Source organism: Megachile rotundata, chromosome 1 (genome assembly GCF_050947335.1).
Source record: "Megachile rotundata isolate GNS110a chromosome 1, iyMegRotu1, whole genome shotgun sequence".
NCBI classification, from domain to species: Eukaryota; Metazoa; Arthropoda; class Insecta; order Hymenoptera; family Megachilidae; genus Megachile; species Megachile rotundata.
Window position 1 is genome coordinate 11,907,303 of NC_134983.1, and position 20,585 is coordinate 11,927,887.

General features: G+C 39.2%; 1 protein-coding gene, 1 long non-coding RNA gene and 1 other non-coding gene across 4 annotated transcripts in view; 1 reads left to right on the plus strand and 2 right to left on the minus strand.

Annotated features, from left to right (window-relative positions):
- vg (transcription factor vestigial) overlaps window positions 1–20,585 on the plus strand; it is a 103,857-nt gene that overhangs the window by 42,523 nt on the left and 40,749 nt on the right. The window lies entirely within an intron of this gene.
- Window positions 1–20,585, minus strand: part of LOC143264279 (uncharacterized) — a 121,283-nt gene that overhangs the window by 30,549 nt on the left and 70,149 nt on the right. The gene's annotated exons all lie outside the window — the stretch shown is intronic.
- TRNAS-UGA (transfer RNA serine (anticodon UGA)) lies at window positions 10,680–10,761 on the minus strand. The gene has a single exon. It is a non-coding gene; the product is annotated as a tRNA-Ser (tRNA).

Below are 20,585 nucleotides of genomic sequence, written 5' to 3' on the forward strand. Positions count from 1 at the left end.
CAGCGCAGTGCCGATCAGAAAATGTCCTGGGGTCAGAGGTGTACAATCGTGGGGATCGGATGAGATGGGACTAAGAGGGCGGGAATTTAAACATGCTTCTATCTGAGTTAATAACGTATATAATTCTTCGTATGTCAATCTTTGATCCCCTATTACTCTAATCAAATGATGTTTCGCTCGTCTCACCGCACTTTCCCATAAGCCTCCAAAATGCGGGGCTTGAGGGGGAATAAAATTCCACTGAATCTGCTCATTACTTAAAAACGTATCTATTTTCGAATTATGTTCACTATTTCTAACTAACTTATCTAAGTCGCTCAGCTTATTCTTCGCGCCTACAAAATTAGTACCATTGTCCGAGAAAATCTGCTGACAACGGCCTCGGCGGGCTATAAACCGTCGGAGGCAATTAATAAATGCATCTGTACTGAGGTCCGTCGCTAATTCAATATGGATCGCCTTTGTCGCGAAACATACAAAAATGCAAATATATGATTTTAACGTTACCTTGCTGCGAGTGCGATCTTTTGTTGTGAATGGACCCGCATAATCTACGCCGCAATTCAAAAACGGTCGAGCTGGTGTCACTCGGACAGCAGGTAGCTGGCCCATGGGGTATTGTATTCCTTGCGGATTGACCCGGAAGCATCTCACGCAATTTCTGACTACTCTTTTGACATTCTGCATGCAATTGATCGGCCAATACCTCTCACGTAGTGACGCAACTACATGCTGGCAACCCGCGTGTAACAATCTATGATGTTCATCTTTAATAATTAAATCTGTTAACGGGTGTTTCGCGGGTAATAAAATTGGATGCTTATTACTGTATGCAATGGGAGCGTTATTCAGACGTCCACCTACTCTAATAATTCCTGCCTCATCAATAAAAGGAGCTAATGATTTTAATGGGCTCTGTTTCGGCACGTCTTGACCCTTGTTCAATATGTTGAACTCTGTTGAAAACATTTCTTTTTGCGCCATTCGAATTAAAGTTTCCTGCGCCCCTACCAATTCATCTACCGTAAGGCCTTTCCCTTCCGATTTCCTACGTTTTCGCGAGTTATTCACGAACCGCAGACAATACGCGATTACCCTAACTAAGCGCTTAAACTCTGAATAACGATTAAAAAACTGTCTAATGTCTGAACAACTAACTGCTACTACAACTGATTTTTTCCTCTCATCAGGAATACTATCTAATTTGACCGATAACTGGGGCCAGTGCTGTGCTTCGCGCTGTAACCACGAAGGACCCGACCACCATACCTGCTGACTCTCTAACTTATTCGGGCTAATTCCGCGAGAAATCAAGTCCGCGGGATTTTCAACCGAGCTCACGTGTGACCATTTTTCCTTGTCTGTTAATGCCTGTATCTGCGCGACTCTATTCGCGACGAAAACTTTCCATCTACCTGGAATACTATGGATCCATGCGAGTGTGATCGTAGAATCACACCAATATCTTTCATCGCATATTTGGATTCTAAGTGCTGATTTTACCTTACTTATTAACTGTGCCAGTAACAATGCACCGCATAACTCTAAGCGCGGTAATGAAACTGTTTTCAATGGAGCTACACGCGACTTCGAACACAAAAGTCCGGTCTCCCAATTACCTGATTTTTCCCTCGACCGCAGGTAGACGCAAGCCCCATACGCCCGTTCCGACGCATCAGAAAACCCATGCAATTCTACCTGCACTAAAGAGACAAGTGCTCGTCGAGGGATTCTAATTCGACTTAAATATTCTAATTCTTTTCTGTATTCTACCCATTGATGATGAATCTCTTGACATACAGACTCATCCCAATCTGTCCGCAGTTGCCACAATTGTTGCATGACTAATTTCGCGCATGTGATAACCGGGCCGATTAACCCCAAAGGATCGAAGATCTGAGAAATCTCTGAAAGGATTTGCCGTTTTGTAACTCTACTATTAGTCGATGGTTTTATCATGAAATGGAGCTCATCCTCCACCGTTGACCAGTGAAGACCAAGAGTTTTTGGGTCTTTGTCTGCACTCAATTCTATATGTTCTATGTTAGAACCCTGCTCTGTAAGTGCGGCGGAATTGGACGCCCACTTTCTTAATTTAAGACCTGCTTGTCCTACTATTTGCGATAACTTTTCTTTTACATATCTCAATTCATCTACTGTATCTAGCCCCGTTAGCAAATCATCAACGTAGAAATCGTTGATAATTATTCTACTGACAACTGGAAATTCTTGTGCACATTCTAAACCGATCTGTTTTAATGTGCGGGTGGCTAAAAATGGCGCGGAGGCTGTACCGTACGTTATCGTATTTAATTCAAAAGTTTCTATTGGGGAAGTGTTATCAGGACGCCACAAAATTCTTTGAAAACATCGCTGAGCTGGCTCTATCAAAATCTGCCGATACATCTTCTCTATATCTGCAGACAATACAAACTGATGTGTTCTGAATCTAAGAAGGATTTCAACTAACTCGCTCTGGACTGTTGGGCCGACCTTTTGAGTGTCGTTCAGCGAGATGCCCGTACTTGATTTTGCCGAACCATCAAATACAACACGAAGCTTCGTTGTTGTACTCTCAATCTTGGTAACGGCGTGGTGAGGGAGATAAAATGAATGCCCGCACCGATCTAAATTTGGGACGGAAATCCGGGACATATGTCCTAAATTCTCATATTCCCTCATGAATTGCACATACTGATCGCGTAAATCAGGTTGTCTTAATAATTTTGCTTCTAAGGATCTAAACCGTTTTTCCGCTTGTTGTCGCGATGTTCCTAATTTCCCTAATTGCTCATTAAATGGAATCTGGACTATATATCTGCCTGTAACATCCCTACGTGTAGTTGCCTGGAAGTGTATCTCACACTCATCCAGTTCAATATCTTTATTTGAACCTAAATGTTCAATTGACCAAAACTGTTCTAATTGATTTGAGAGCTCTTGATTCGTAACGAGGTAACATTTTTGAATTGGTAACTTCTTTTGAATGGGCCAGGCAATTTGGCCTCCTAAAACCCAACCTAATTGCGTTTTCTGCCATAATAAGTTACTTTGCGCTTTGTGCTGGCCAACACACAACAAATGCCAAAATAACCCTGAACCAATTAACATATCGATTGGTCGACATCTATCAAAATCTGGGTCCGCCAGTTTAATGTGGGAGGGAACAGAAATCCGTGATCTGTCGATACTGATATTGGGCATGTCTTGAGTGATACAATCTATTAACAAGCATGATATGGTAGAACTAAAATTGTTGATTCGGGATTCTACTGTTAATGTTACATTATCTCTACTGATTTTTTTATTCCCGCCTATTCCTGCTATCTGAACATCTATTGAGTTTAATTTTATGCCTAATCTGTCACACATCTCATATGTGATAAAATTTGCCTGCGACCCAGAGTCAAGCAAAGCTCTACATTCTACATACTGTCCTATTTTGTTTTTTATGTTAACAATCGCTGTCGAAAGTACGCTGTGATCCCAAGTTTTATCCTGCAGATTCGCGACACAAGACGTGACGTTATTCGGCTCTATTACACTTGATTCCTGCGGGGATTTTTTAATTGATTGTGTGGCATATTCCCGGTGTAATAATATGTGATGTTTCCTACCACATAAATCACAAAATTTGCGTGTACACGCTTGCACACGATGACCCGTTTGCAAACAATTATAGCAACTGGCGGATTTCTGTACTATTTTTGTCTTTTCATCTATTGATAACCCTTTGAATTTATCACACCGATACAAAAGGTGTCCGGACCCGCACGCTGGACATTGACCTGTTGTGCTTGCGGCATTTGATGTAACGCGAATGGGCTTACGGCTACCTGCATTACCTGCTGAGAATTCAGCCCTCGTGGCTGTTACCTGAATCTGCGAGCTAATATTATCTAAGTAAGAAGACCGCTCTTCTAGAAACGTTGTGAACTTATTAAAAGTCACTCTATCGCTACCTATAATTCCTTTTTCCCATTCTCTAAGGGAAACTATATCTAATTTCCTGGCTAATATTGGCACGATTAAACTATCCCATAGTTCTACTGGCTCGTTCAATGATTTTAACGCCGCTAAATGATTGCGCGAATCATCCGCTAAGTCCCTCAATGCAGTTGAAGACTGCTTTTGAATATTCGGCATGTCTAATAAAGCTCCTACATGATACTTCCTCAGGGCTGCCGAATTTTCATAACGCGCCTTCAAGGACTCCCAAGCTAATTTGTAATTAGCTTCCGATACTCCTAATGACTGAATTACCCTCGCGGCAGATCCCTTTAAGGCCGAATTTAAATAATGAAATTTTTGAACGTCTGAAAGTTCACTCTCATGCACTAAACTAACGAAGGTGTCTCTAAATTTGATCCAGTCGCTGTAACTGCCATCGAATGATGGCAGTTGTATGGTCGGTAACTTTACTGCTGCTATTGAGTTAGTCAAAGCGGGAGAGGGTGCCTGTCCGGTGACTCTACTATCTGATCTAGTATGTACTTGCGCTTTTTCTATAAATGTTTCTACTTCTGCGATTAACGTAAAATACATTTCCTCAAATGCATCTCTGTCAGATGCGTGAGATGCCGCCGCCTCGGAACCATCAACCAAGCGTTCGATATGACTCTGTACCGTATTATACCGATCATACAACCCTACATTCGCCTCTAATCGCTTTTGTAGCGCTCTCACCGATACTGTTGCCGCGGATTCACAAAAGTATTTATTAAATCGGGTTAACGCGGATTTGATTTGACCGCGCTCTATAGTTAATTTTTTAAGCTCTGCTTCCATTGTTACGCTATTAACTCAGATAAGAAATTGGAATTTGGCTTACGGAACAGGACTACTGATGACACTGCCTGATTGCGATGAATCGGTGAATCGCCGTCGGCTGCTCTCTCTGCTGGTGTCTGTTGCACAATCCTCTGCTGTTGGATGTTGCACGTTGACCTGCTGGACGCTGTACGTTGTCCTCTGCTGCTTGGAAGCGACGCGAAGTCCTCTATGGCTGGACCCGGTACGCTGTCCTCTGATGATGTGTGCTGATTCCCAATCAACACTCTGCTCTCTGGATCGGCTGATCTTCCTCTTCGAAGATTCACTTTTACCGAACAAGTTCTGTCTTTCGATAACACTAAATGTCACACACACTCTGATCACTGAAGTTGATCGTTAATAAGTCCTCCGGGATGAACTGACTTCGAATGAATTGCTGCTTCAATTCGATTCTGCTTCACTGTTGCTGGCTCTGTATCCGGCTCGAAGGACCAATGTTAGGGTTTGGTCGAGCCCTGGTTATTGCACTTCGTGCCGTCTAAGTTCTATTGGAATCGAAGGACCACCCAATGTTTGTACGGATTGGGGCCGTGTAAAAACACTCACAAACTTGTATTAAAAATATAGGTTTTAATAAAGACGTGTGTGTGTGTGTGTGTATAAAACGGAGGTTGTGTGTGTGTGTGTTTTAGTGTGTCGAATATTTATAAGTGTTAAACTGATTCTGTTCTATACTGATTGAACTCTGTACTATCTGATTCTTCTCCTGTCTATACTGTTGTCGGTTTGTACTGTCAGTTATCTAAACTGTTAGCTATCTGTCTAATTTGTCATCTTCTAGCTTCGTTAACACCTCTGTCCTCCCTTCCATTGCGCCCTTAGCGTGGTACCTTTCTGGAAGGGGAACAGAAGTTCCTACGGGGGAGGGCGGCATTCCGGGGAGAATCCGGGTTTTTCCAAAATCCTATGACGTCAGTCCCGGTCCGCGGGACCCGTTACTTCTAAGGGTCAGATCGCCCTCTGACCTTCTGAGCTGAGAGATTTATGACATGACCTGTGTCACTGAAGCCAAAAATTCTAAAGACTAGTGCAGCAATAAACAGATCTGCTAAAAACTACAAATTGTCACGTACCATCGTAGTGCTGGCACGCAGATGGTACGGATACTAAATTATGGGGTTCAAAAGTGACCATTCTCTCGTCATGTCGTAAACCTCATCTGTATGAAACTCTAACAATTTGTCATGTAAATCGAGTATTAAACGACAGTCGATCAACTTCTGCAATTCAGTCGCATTCTGACGACTCGGTATTCTACTTCAATGAGCCGAACGTGAGTAATTGCGTCCGATCGGATTAATTTGCATAAAAGCGCATTACTGTCTATACCAGGAATTGTTGCATTCTTTTCATGTCACGTCGGTTGACTAATCGCGACGACAATTAAGTAGGAAGTTAAATAGGAAGTAACGTATCTACGAGAATGTGGTATAATGATCGTTAGTTATCGATGAGATTTCCACGTTTCGTGTGAAGCACGAGGTATATGGCACGCGAAACCATCTCGTGCCTCGTTTCGAGCACAATTCAAAGTGATAAGAGCTGGTTATCAAGTTTAAACACCGTGTAAATGGAAGCATTAGGTAATCGTAGACAATGATAAGTATGATAAATGGGATGAAATAGAATTTATTTTGAATTCCTTTTAGGTGCACAGGATTATTTATCTAAATCTTAATTACTTTTTAACGGTGTCTGCGTGTGCTATAAATTCATTTACAATTAATTTTATTCACACTGATGTAGTTAAATTACAACTCTGGAATTTAATAAAAAATGTTAATTCTTTAATACGTGCTTTTTATTTCGTGGATACATTTTTGTGATTTTACAAATGCTACACACTTGTGAACATATAATTGATTTGTTCATTAGGTATGTTGAGTTATACTTCAATAAAAGAATTATAGCTTTCGAAATTTATAATATAATATAATGTATTATGTAATGTGTTATTAGTGTAATTTGGACATTTTGACATTTTAGAATAAAATACAGTAAAAAGCTAACGTAACTTCCTACTTATTTTTCCATCTAGAACAAAACTCTCCCAGCCATTCCGATCGCGTGACTCACCGTGCATGCATCATATTTTTCCGATAACGCCAAGATATCGAAAGCACTTATGGTCGATAATGTACATACATACTGATACATCAGACATTCGTTACGCAGAGCGCCGCGAAAGAAGACATCAGCGGGTCAACAAAGGGAAACGGAAGATCGGATCGAAGGGAATCGAGATAACTCCATTTCAGTACATCACACGCGATGGAACGGCGTTGAATCGGAAACGGGGAATCCGCGTCGACGATCGCGATCGTCAGGCGTGCACGGTCGGTCTCCGTTTGCTTATTTCTTCGCAAATATGCCGGACTAGCGTTCCCTCAGGGCTTGATGAGTGCGCAACGAGGATAACGAAGGCCGTAAACCTTTCCAGTGGCTCTGCATGCGATTTCTGATTCGCTTCCACGATCGGCTAAACGACCTGGCGACGTCTTATTTGCGCTTTTGCATCCTCGTTACTTGTATTCCTTCTATCCGTTCGGTTGTTTCTCGCCGGGGTATTCGACACGGAGCATTTGTCCACGGGTGCACAATGGCTCGCCGCGATTTCCGCGATAACTGACAGCTTTATGGCCATCTTATTCACAAGAATTATGCTAATTCGTCGACGGGTTTGATTTCTTGCGCGCTTCGGAACTTCAGAAAATGCCGACAGAGGAACCTTTGATGCCCGAGGCCTTTTACCAGTTTATGCGATCGAGTTTCATTTCGTTCTTACGAAACTGAATTACGCTGCTATTCTTGTTAATGTTCACGAGTTTATACATTTTTGATGGGTGGAAAGTATATTAAAGGAACTTGGACAATTGCTATTCGTGTTTATATTAATAGGTAGCAGAAGTTATAATATTATTTTTCTGAAACTCGTGGTATTACAGTTTATGCGATAGAGATTGATTTCATTCTTACGAAACTGAATTATGCTGCTATTCTTGTTAATGGTGACGAGTTTATACATTTTTGATGAGTGAAAAGTATATCAAAGGAATTTAGACAATTGCTATTCGTGTCTATATTAATAGATAGCAACGGTTATTATAATATTATTTTTCTGAGACTCGTGGTATTATGCAATTTATGCAATTTATGCAATTGAGATTGCATTCAAACAAAATTGAATACCACTATTGGTGCTAAAGATGAAGAGTAGTTTGCATCTATACATTTTAGATGTTTGAAAATAAAGATAACCGTAAACATTTGTTTATACTAAAAAATAGTAAAGGTTATGTTTGTTAACAAACGTGCATTCATGCGCGTTTAAGCGACAATTTCTCATGTCGTCAAACGATAAGCAAATTTTAATGTTTCCAGTTATCGGTAAGATTTTACAAGCGTTTCGCGTAAAAACAAATTACAAGCAGTTTAATTCCTTATTTGCTTAATTGGTGGTCGTTTATCTCGTTGTTTGTTTCTCTGAATTGCATCAAGTGCACCGAGAACTCGGAGAGAGACTTGTGTAATGTTTGCGAAATACGCGTGAAAAATGAAGAAACTTTTCCGCTACAAGGTTATAATTTATTTACTTGTGATGTAAGTCGTAACTATTTTCACAAATACGTAATTCTTTACTACAAAATTAGAAATGACGCAGTGAACGTGTGGAGTCATACAAACTCGATAACTTGAGTTCCTCTTAAATTGAAAATCTGGCTGAAATTCTAATAGTTTTATTTACTAAATTGTTTTGGAAAATTATATTTATATTTTTAATGTGATTTACAATAAATATTTGATATTATGCAGTTCATTACAATGGTGACCTTCATGATGACTATGATAACACTGATGGTTATGATGACCTTATTGATAACTACAGCAACCTTGAATGATTGCAATAACTTTGACAATGACTATGATCATCTAGAGTTTAGATGATTTACCTTTACCTTTTTTAATATTAATATAATATAGCAAACACAAAACATGTCTTTGATTGATATGATTGTGATGATCTGAACGATGACAGATAACCTTGAAGATGACTATAACTTTCGTGTTGACTGTGATCCTTTTGTAACTATACATATTACAACAAAAATGTAAAATAATGTAGACTAAGTTGCATCTCATTACTTTATAAACCTTATTACTTATAAACTGTATAAGGTTTAATTAAAGTAGAATCAAACACATACGTTCATAATTCATGAAACTAAATGGTTAATGTATTTTCTGTCATTAATTGCGTTAGAGCGTTTCAGAACGCTTCCGATCGATTAGGTGTTAAGTATGCGTTCAAATCGATTCCACGAACGAGAAAATGATATTCCGCAGCGAAATGATCGACTTCCTGCTGAGAAACGTTTCTCAGCAACGAATCTAGAGCAAGGATTGCTTAATTCCACCCCGAAGCGAGGGATTGTTATTCGCGACGCGGAGCGCGCTTCCGGTCTCGCTCGGACTTGCTCTTCTGTTTCGTTCTCGTTTCCGACAGCGTTACGATTCCGCCGGAGGAAATAATTTCATCAAAAAGTCGTGTCGAGCGTGGAAGAAAGCCGAGTACGGCCATGATTCTTCCCTCGGCGCAGTCGCGCTTAGAACGGCGTAATTGCGAGGCGTAATTGCAGTCCCCTTTGTTTCTTCAATTACGCGGCTTTAGAAACGAGCAACCAGGGAGAAACGCGAGGGGTTGGCACGACTGTGGTCAGGAATTTTTATGAAATGGTTTCTGTCTTTGGCCTCGTTTGTTCCTTCGTGACTCCTCCTTCTGTCACGCTTCTTATTCCAATCAAAATTGAGGGTGCTTCTATACACCCTTTTAATGACTTAAAAGTTCTCTCCTATCGGTTACTTTTCATTTTTCTTGCACGTACTTTAAATCGACAACTTCTTCAAAACATCACCCTAATAATGTTTAATATGTACTTTATGTAGGGAAGAATCAACTATGTTACAGAAATGGAAGTATATGAAATAATACAATTTTATGATCATATTTGAACATTTTTTAATTCAACAACATAACTTCAAAATATAACAAATTTTTTAAAATTTGAAAATTTAATTTCTTGATATTTTGAATAATTTATTTGAAGTATTTTTTGGTATACAACTTGATATTGTGTGTATTTCATGATACATACAAGTTGATACCATATGTATTTCTCGATACATACATGTAGTTGATACGTATCTAGTTATTTTGGAAAATAATTTTCACGAATTCCTTCTTTACATATATTTCATAAATTTTGTATTACATTTGCTGTTATCACGGGTCAAAAGTGAACCAATATGTTTAATGATAGTTTGGTTCTGCAAAGTTTAGACAGCAGTCGTTGCAATGATTTTTCTGCTCCTCCTAGACGCAATGCACGTACATTTCGCAATTCATCAACGTCATCGTGGGATTTATCGAGTCCTGCGTGTACCCTTTGCAAATTATTATCGCGATCGTAAAATCTCGGCTGAATGTAACACTCATTGCGTAGGTGTGATGACGAATTACAACTTCCTAATCGCACTGCAAATCTGCATACTTCGCGCTGTCGGGCGAACGTGTATTCGTGAAAGTCGCGCTTCGGGAACTTTTTTTTTATGAAGTTCGTTTGTAATCGTAGCCGAATAAATGTTACAAAATCAAAGTGACGAATGAACATCAGAAATGAAAAATTGCCGAATATCCAATTTGTAGTAACACTGTCGCACGACTTAAAGTATTTTGTTATACACGTTTTATTAACAAATTCTTCGTTTTTATGCGATAGATATGTATAATAATTATAAGCATATTCTTTGGGATTGTAAAAATAATTTTTTGGGAAAAAAAAATATTTCGCTGCGGACAGGATTCGAACCTGTGCGGGTAGCACCCAATGGATTTCAAGTCCATCTCCTTAACCGCTCGGACACCGCAGCTTCGCGGTTTGGGTTTCTACAAACCATATTACAATGTGATGAGAAGCGATCGATGATGTTAACTATTATTTTGCAATTATATGCAAAATTTATGGATTCAATTTTAGTGTCAATGTAAATGTATTGGCACAAAATGTTGAATTTGAGAAGTTTGGTAATTTAGTGAAATATAATATCAACTTGTTTCAAGTAATAATATGAACTTTTCTAAATAGTAAATAAATAATACCAACTTGTTTTAAATAATAATATGAACTTTTCTAAATAGTAAATAAATAATATCAACTTGCTTTAAATAATATATTCATATAAATTCCATACATTTAAGAATAATACACAATTGTAATATATTTATGGAATAGTATATTTACAAACATTTATAAAGTCCTTTGCCCAAATAATAATGTTCGAAGACACAGTCTAACCTTAAAAAAATGTGAAAATAAAATTGAACTGAAATGGCTCCCTCAGAAGTCCGCCATACAAAAATGAAAAAATGTTTCAATCAATTTAGCACAAAAGTACAGCGAATAACAATTAAAATTCTGCGATCGAATTACTGAAATCACTTCGGCAAGCAGTGTTAACATATTAATTAAATATCGGTTAATAGAGTCCGACAAGTAAGTTTCTTTCACGCTGGCACGAGTACTTAGGTAAGAATTTCAATTAGCCAAAGAAACGATCGAACTAAGACAATTACAAGGGAACAGGGTCGCATTTCCGGGTTTTAACGAATGAACTGCAGATTAATTAAACTCGTCTCATTCTCCTTCTTTTCGCCTGTCTTCCGAGGCCAAGGAAAGCGGCGCATCGCGACCACATTAACGATAATTGAGTCATCTCACGGTTATTTAATTACGATCATTAAACAGCCCGATATCAAGCATCATAGTTGATCATCGCCTTAAAAAGAATATCGTTGACGAGTGATGTCTTCGACTTACGATATTAATAAATCATTCCCTACCGACCGATGATAAGAAAGACAAGCCAGCACGACGACGTACTATTAATTAAACTGTTAATTAAACGACAACCATGGATAATGTTTCATGGGACATGTAACCCGCGGTGTCCTCGCGTATATGCTTTTTAATGTGTCGCGTTTGATGTAATGTTAAATGTTCAACGTTTATGGTGACGTTTAAAACTTGCAAGAACGGTTGAGCAAACAGAATGTTTACGCACTCTTTGGAGTAATTCTGAGATTAGAATTTTAAGTATACTATTACGATGTTACGAAAGCATGTTTTACGAAGAATATTTCAGTTTATCGCGTCAAGAAGCTTGCTGCTACTGTCTTTCGATTTTCTTGAATTTATGTACTTGTTCAACAAATTTCTTAGTTTAACAACTTTATATATTATAACTTATTACCACGTAACTCTAATAACTTTTGACATTATCAAAACATAACGAAATATGCTAGATTCTAAATAACAGAAATTAATCATTTTGCGAAAAGAGGGTGGTGGAAATAAAAGGAAGAACTATATAATGAGAAGAAGATATTAATTAATAAATAATTGTATACAAGAGTGTTATTAAGGGGATTAATAGTGCACGTAAGAAAGAGAAGCTGATGCTTTCTCGCAGAAGAAACAATGAAAACCCGTTTCCTTTCGCGAGCGTCGAAAACACGGCGTCGTGCCGTGTATTCCCGATGGAATAGCGGACGAAATATCAAAGGTTTTCGCGGATCATTTTTCATTTCTATAATCGGCGGTCTCATCTCGAGCAGCTCGTGACACTGCACTAGCTGACAGTGACGAATCGACAGTTGTTGAGTCAACCCTTGAGACACTGGTTGAGACCGGTGTCTCTGTCCCACGCGTTTCGTGACTAATGAAAACGTAGCGTCCTTTCGAATCCGACGAATCGAACCGTTCGAACGGACTTTATTTACCGTGGCGTGAGAAATTCTAGATTCGTATCTGCAGAAGGGAAAAAGTCCGGGATCTGTGAACGATCGTGCACCGATCATTTTCGAAGGTGGATGACACGAAAGTGATTGTTGTGGTTCAACGACGAATGCTTCGAGCATGATTATTTATTACAAGTCTTCGTTGACGAATTTTTATTGTCAATAACATTCTTTGTTTCCGCAAAAATTCTGCTTATGTATACAGAATTTTTTTTGGCAAAATTTATATTTTTAGATGGTACAAGTATTTTTAGATTGGACAAGAAGTTTTGTTTTGGAGATACTTTATTTACTAGAAGTTCAACTTTCATTTTTCACTGTAACAGATAAAAATGATAAAAGGTGAAATTTGATAAAAATGAAAAATAGTAAAAGATTAGTATGATTTATGTATGTCCTTTCTTTCCCCGTTTGCGAAATTACATCTAGCTTTTAGTAAAGATATTAATATCTGTACAGCTCGTAAAACGTTAGTGACACCAGGTTCACGTTTCATCGGCTTGCGCATATGCATAAATAACGAGTGTGTTTGAACAGTGGTTATATTATCAATTCGCGTGTAGATAACAGCTTGAAGGTTTAATGTTGATTCATTATTCACTCGAATCCTCAAAACGTTACTTAACACGGTGTCTTCGTATAATAATATTTCCTCACGATGCCGTTAAGAAATACTGAATTTCTTTCGGTAGCATTTTACTGTGCTTTATAGAAAATTATTAAATATTTTTGATATTAAAAAATTAAGAGATTTGAGAATTTGGGAATTTATGGATTTGCAGATTTAGGGATTTGGGTATTTGGGGATTTAGAGATTTGGCAATTTAGGGATTTGAAAATTTAGGGATTTGGAAATTTAGAGATTTGGGGATTTAGGGATTCGGGAATTTAGGGATTCGGGAATTTAGGGATTTGGGAATTTAGGGATTTGAGAATTTAGGGATTTGGGAATTTAGGGATTTGGGAAATTAGGGATCTGGGAATTTAGGGATTTGGGAATTTAGGGATTTGGGAATTTAGGGATTTGGGAAATTAGGGATTTGGGAAATTAGGGATTTCGGAATTTAGGGATTTGGGAATTTAGGAATTTGGAAAGTTAGGGATTTGGCAATTTAGGAAATTGGAAATTTAAATAGAAATTAAAGGACTTGACAATTTAGGGATTTAGAAATTTAGAGATTTGGGTATTTGGGAATTTGGAAATTAGAGAATTTAGGAATTCGATAATTTGGGAATTTGCTCTTTGAAAATACGCATTCAGAGATATAAAAATTTCATAACTTAAGTACAAAAAATTTGAGAGTTCAGACCTTAAAAATTAATAAATTTACAAATTGAAGACGAAAAAATTTCCTAATTTCCATTCGCTCAAATTCACAAGCCCCTTCGAAAGCACCCTATTCACCCATCCCTGGTTCACCATCACAGAATTTTTTCTTTCCATACCTACCTTAATGCTTACATTACACAGAATATTTAATTACTTCAATTATTATAATTTCTCAGTTATTGCTCATGACCCCTTAAAAATATCCTCCAACGATAAATATTGCACAACTTTGAGAGAAATTAATAATTTCTCATTAACATTTAATTCGAAATCCATTAATTCTAATAACATCAAGCAACTCGTTTTGCATTTTAAACGGTCGCGACTGTTAATTGCAACCTGCACGCAATGCAACTTTCTTCACGGATCTTGTCGATCGGAAACCACCAACAAGATTCGTAATTATGGGAGGAAATTAATGCAATTACAACTGGTTGCTCATACATTGGCGATTACGACCGCGCTTAAATGGCGACTCGGGAAGTTTTGTTCTTACAAAAACCGTGGCCCTTCACCTGTCTCATGAGCGAGCCGAGTGGCTTTCGCGTACCATACTGGTTTTGCACCTTGAGCATTGAAAAACGCAGTCTGGCTGAGAAATCGGGAAAGTCACAACTCTACATTCAACGTTACACAATAAAAAGATGAGAAAATTCCATTCACGACAGTTGTCATATTTTCTACGATCTGTCAAGACCCCCTTTTAACAAAACCAACACTATTCAAGATTTAATTTTAATTTCGTCACACTTAAGATTTCCTTGCGTTATCTTATATAGAATATACTCAAGGGTCCCTAAACTTTTAGATTCCTAAAGTTTCGAATATATAATTTTTTAAATTTCGAATTTCGAGTGCCCCAATTTTTTCGAACTTCTAAAATTTGATCGTGACAAAAAGATACAAAAACATATCCTAATTGTACAAGTAATTGATTTTGGAAGAAACGTTACCTAACCTATCCGTGTCCGAAACGTCTATTAGAAACACCGTGCACGTATAAATCGGCAGGTGATAAATTATTGGATCACTATTAAATTTCAAAGTAATAGCCTACTGTATTCCCCATCAGGCATTCCTGCGTCGTTCCGCTGTGTAAAAAAGAACCGCATAAAACTTCAATCCGAATAATTCCAAGTTTCTGCACCCAGCGAGCATTCTCGGCGTTTCGAGGCTCGAACTTTTCCTGTTTTCTCATCGCGAGCTCTCGTGGAAGAAAAATCTGCGAGTCTCGGAAAACGATGGAAAAGAAAAGAAACCCGGGGGAACTTAATCTCGGTAGGAATCTATCTTCGTTCACCCGTGTCCAATATAGACGTTCCATCGAGGAGAGCAAGACCGCGCCTTCGCGAAACGGATTTTCGAGCGATTGTCGCGCCGCAAGGTGGAATGCACCTGCTACGCGCGAACGATCATGGTTCAAAGGTTAAGTAGAAAATGTCGTAGGTAGGAATGACGATGGGGGGTTGGAGGTGTGTCGAGGGAGGAAGACGAGGGCCGGAGGCATATCGAGAGAGGGCTATATGCCGAGAGGCTACCGCGGCAGAAGCTAAGCGCATATTAAGGAGGCTCGTAAAATTATAAGCATTCCTAAGAATCTGGTAATACGTCGACGCTTTGCGAGCGAGCGCGCGCGAGCGGATACCGGGAGGACTGCTTGGCCTCGACACACGTGCCACCGTGGGTGTAATTTATATTAACGATGCCAGACCGACGTGGCGGCGCTTTGAAGATCCGTAATGCCCCGCTGTCGCGGAAAACGTGGTGAGAATACTCTCATCATTCGAGAAAGGACTCGCGGAGAGAAACCGTGTTGACGTCCGACGTTGCCGACCAGCCCGTCCTGTCTTGTCGCTTCGACGCACGGTACACTCCGCTGCAACTTCAACCTTACTCAATAACATCATTCTTTTATTTTACAACTTTTCATTTTCATATTTCACTACTACTGAATTACCCAATTTGCACATCTGCCAATTTCGAGCTCTTATTTCAAATTTTTTAATATTAAAATTCTGACATTTTCCTCCCATTTACCTGAGTCCTTAAATTCTTAAGTTTCAAAATTTTTCAACCGCCAAATCTCCTCGACGTTCATTTCTCTAAATTCCTAAATTCCTACATCCCCAATTTCTAGATCCCCAAATATCTTCTCAAAGTTTAAAAATTCCTGGAGTACCAAAACCGTATGTCCTTAAGTTCCAAGATCTGAAAATCTCAGTATCCCAACATGTCTATGTCCTCAAATTCTTAAACTATCCCATTTTGTGAATCTTTGAGAATCCTTAAAAGTTGAGTAGTGGGTGGTTTCTTCCTCGATCGTAACATTTTCCCTAGGGAAGATTTGTTCTTGACTGTACAGCCACCGACGAGATATCGCGAATGCAACTATTCACCTCGAATCAGCCGAGCCATTAGAATTGAATTGAATAAGCTTTTCCTCGAGGGCCAGTTTCCAGAGAACGCCGACCAGACGCCTCTCACTTGCACATTTTTTTCTGACCCTTGCTGGCCAAGAGAACTGCATGTGGTCGCGTCATCCTTGAGTATGTATTCGAGGTGACTGACTGTAATATTAGGATTTGTACATGATCGATATCACCTGCAAGAACGGAACAATGTAAAAGTTATCTGAGAATCAAACTCAAAGCACCACATATCAGCATGATTTTAATTACGCCTCAAGAGATTTAACCTTTTATGTCAGAAGTATTTTTACTGTTAACAGACAGAACCTCTGAAGATTTCTAGCTTGGAGTTTTGAAGTTTGATGAATTCCTTTAAATTCAATGTTACAATACATGTATAACAATATCAATACATCACATGTGTATCATTATCTTGATATATCATATGTGCTATAATATATGAATACGTCACATGTGTAATATTACAGATTTAAAAATACTTATGTGGAATTATTGTATTAAGTCAAAGTGTGAATCGTATATCGAGTGCAATTGAAACTAAATTCCACAGTTTAGGGCTTAAAGCGAAAATGGAAGCTGTGTACGTAGAAACGTCGACACATTAGTCAGCGGTATTTTTCTTCGGTGGCGTTGAAAACAAAACGGGGAAGCTCGGCTACAACGTTTCACCGTTTCTGTTCTCTCTCTTCCTTCGTTGGAAAATCTTTCAGCAAGCCAGATCGTGATGCACGTCCACGGAAATTAATTGCCCGTGGTCGCGAGTTGCATTGACGAAGTGCAAGCGAGTCAGACGGTTCCCAGAACCGCGGAAGCCACGCGACTGTTCTTCGAGTAAACTGGTTTATTGTTATTTACGATCACCGACCGGACGCCATTAATCGCTGCAGGTGACTATTGTAGCAGCTGCCCCGTTGCGTTTCGTGCACTGAAAGACCACGATCCGTGCGATAGATCCGCCATTTTCCGGGCGAATTTGTTCCACGAAATTTATGCGCTCATTGTGATCGCCCACTTTGTATCACCGACCGATTGCTTCCGTCCATTTACTCGATCCTGGACAATATTAATCGCTTTCGAATGTACGTGCTCTGATTTCTTCACGAGATCAATAGGTGAAGAATGTACGATCTCTACTTCAATAGAACTAGATTTCTCTGTTTCTGTTGCGTTATTAACTTCGTTTCTGTGGATTTAATTCTCGTTCGAAACCGGGTCTATTTGTAGAAAATTTTAATTTCTAATCGCACATTTCATGAATGTAAATTTTCAATGATCGTAACAAAATGGTTGATATGTTTTCTCTGAACGAGCATACGTAAACTTGACGATTTATAAATTTCTAAACTTTCATGTTTAAAAGTATTTAAATAATTGTTTCTGAATTTTGATATTTTTATGATCTAGGTCCCCAAATTCCAAGATCCTAAAATTTCTAGATCCCAGTATTGTATTCTTAGATCCCAAAGAGGATCCGTAATTAGTCGTTAATCTAATATCAATAACAGTGTGAGTGGCCATATATCAGATGAAACGATACGGTAAATTACACGTTGCTACGAAATCCCTAATAAATATCTCACATAGCACAACAACATAACTGCTACCACGCGACAGAGAATAATCTTATTCTGAACACTTTGAAGAATAATCCCGAATTCAGTGATACAACTGCAGTATAACAGGAGTTCTACGATAATACTGTTTGCGGCTGCAAATAGCTACGTAGATTTGCGTGTCAAGATCAAACGGGACGTTAGAATCCAGAAGAACGCGTTAATCACGTTCAACATCAAACACGAGGAAGGAGCGGGGAAACAGTGCTATCCTTGATGATAATTCATCATGCTGGATGACCCGTTGGATTACAGTGAACTGCAACCAGAATCGGACCCACGAGCAGCAGCTGCCCTTTTCATTCAACTGGCCAGCTTTGAGCTAGATTTACGACGAAAATTTCTGGCTGCTAATATCAGAAACAGTTTAACCCCTTGGACTCCAATTATACCTTCCAGACGCAGGTACTGCGTAATCTTCCCATCCACATACGTTTTATAAACGTTTACAGAGCTATTTAATGATATTCATTGATTTTCTTGCTTTTTGTAAGAAGATGGTGATGTGTGAGATAACAGTAATCGCATCTAGTTATGATTTGGTATAATGTATTGGAGTTATATTGTATGTAACGCACCTACAATATACATATAGCATTTTTAATACGTCATTTAAAGAATATATGTACATAAATTAAAATTGTTTAATTAGAACCATGAACGTCAACCTCTTACTCCAATATAAGCAAATGAATTTCGAAAATTTACAAATTTCACTCTATCTTAAATAAAGACCTTTACCGAACAATGTTTTAAAAATAAACTTTCAAAAATGTGTCTAAAAATCGTACATTATCACTACAACGAACGTAACTCCACCATAAACAATCTTCAGCTTCCTCCAAATTGTGCTTAAAACTCGAAGGCAGTGAAACGTGGACCAGTATACATCGCAGGATCCAATCGGTTGCCGAAAAATCGCAAAAACGAAAGAGAGAAGAAGCTGTTGGTCAAGTATCGGAGAAGGTATCGAAGGATCAATCTCCTGTATCGTCGAAGCTCAGAGGCAGCTTGGATCGGAATGCGATCCTCAGAAAACAGAGGTGGCCGGTGAACGCAGTGGCACGGAGCGTAGCCCCTTTAGCGCGTGTCGCAAAGAATGGCGTTCCTAGACTAAAAACGGAACAGCGGCAAGGAATGTAACGTTGCAGCACACCTTGCTCGGGGCTGTGACACGAGTTCACACGGCCACCTATAGAAACGTGAGTGTACACTGTTGGACGCAATCTGGCCTGGCATCCGTGAGATATGGCGATCCTCTGCCGATAATTGTCGCACATCCCAGCAATTCTGTGACCGATTCATCTGCCAGTATCCCTGCAACGTGTTACTCCTCGTGTATCCTAGAGGGACAGGACTTTCAGATCTTTCGCACACTACTTCAAGGTAATTTTATAGAGACACACCTCACCGATTTCAATAGCCTTGTCAAGAAAAATCTGAGTCACTTTTACCGTTACCTGGCCTCGTATGTAGAATTCAGAAAATCTGAATTCTCAAATTTTCAAATGTTTTCAAATTTTCAAATAACGATCACAACACATGATACATAACGAGGGCAGGAGTTTAAACTACGGGAACGTGAATAATTCAGAAACGAAGAATCATAGGTGTCCACTTATCCCAAAGATGTCCAAATAATGTATATAAGGTTCACTTTGTTGTGCAAGACAATTGAACAACCGATTCCGCAAATTTCCAGTTACAAAAGCGGCACGTTCGTGACTCGGTCGGTTTCTTAGTGTATCGAAGCGGTTTCTAGAAGCCGGTGTAATAAGAGTCCTCGCTGCATTTCAGACGAATCCCCGTGTCCTCAATATACTTGCATCGGTACTAATGCAATGGCAGTCGAGCGACAAAAAAAATGGGGATTACTGGTGTGGATAGAGAGGTCTCGAGTCGAGACTCGAGTAGAATTGTCGCGTAGATCGTTCAATATTAATCGAATCGTTCTAGCAGCACGGTGAGTATCGAAGATCTCGAGGGCAAGCTGGTCGGGCCAGAAAGCGAACTACTTGATGATCGTATTCAAGTGTCGCGAGGAGCCGGAGAATTATTTTCGAAAGGGGATCGCTAGCGATCTTTCTTTCGACGCGTCACGATCGTTGGCAATCGATCGACCTGCTTCTCTATCTGGTACGTTCGTCTCGAGATAATCGTTCGACCTTATTTTCATGGCACCGCGTGGATCGTTCAGCTCGAAGCAACTGGTTTGTAAGCGCCGACATATTAAAGGGTGCCGACTGAAATCGTAAAAAGTGCAGATTTCATTCAGGCGGGATAAATTATCCAAGGAGCAATTAGTAATTGGTAATGTATGATATTACTTAAGATTGCTAATCTTACAAGGACCACCCCATGTGTTCGCCGCGGATTTTAATGAGCTATCGCATATTGATGGATTAGGTTATTACGGACGTTCGTACGATGGTTGTCGACGGTCAATGCTCTAATCATTTAATTAATGCATTTAATTATTGCACAAAAAGTTGAAGTGGATTTATAAAACTTGAGGAATCTGCTTT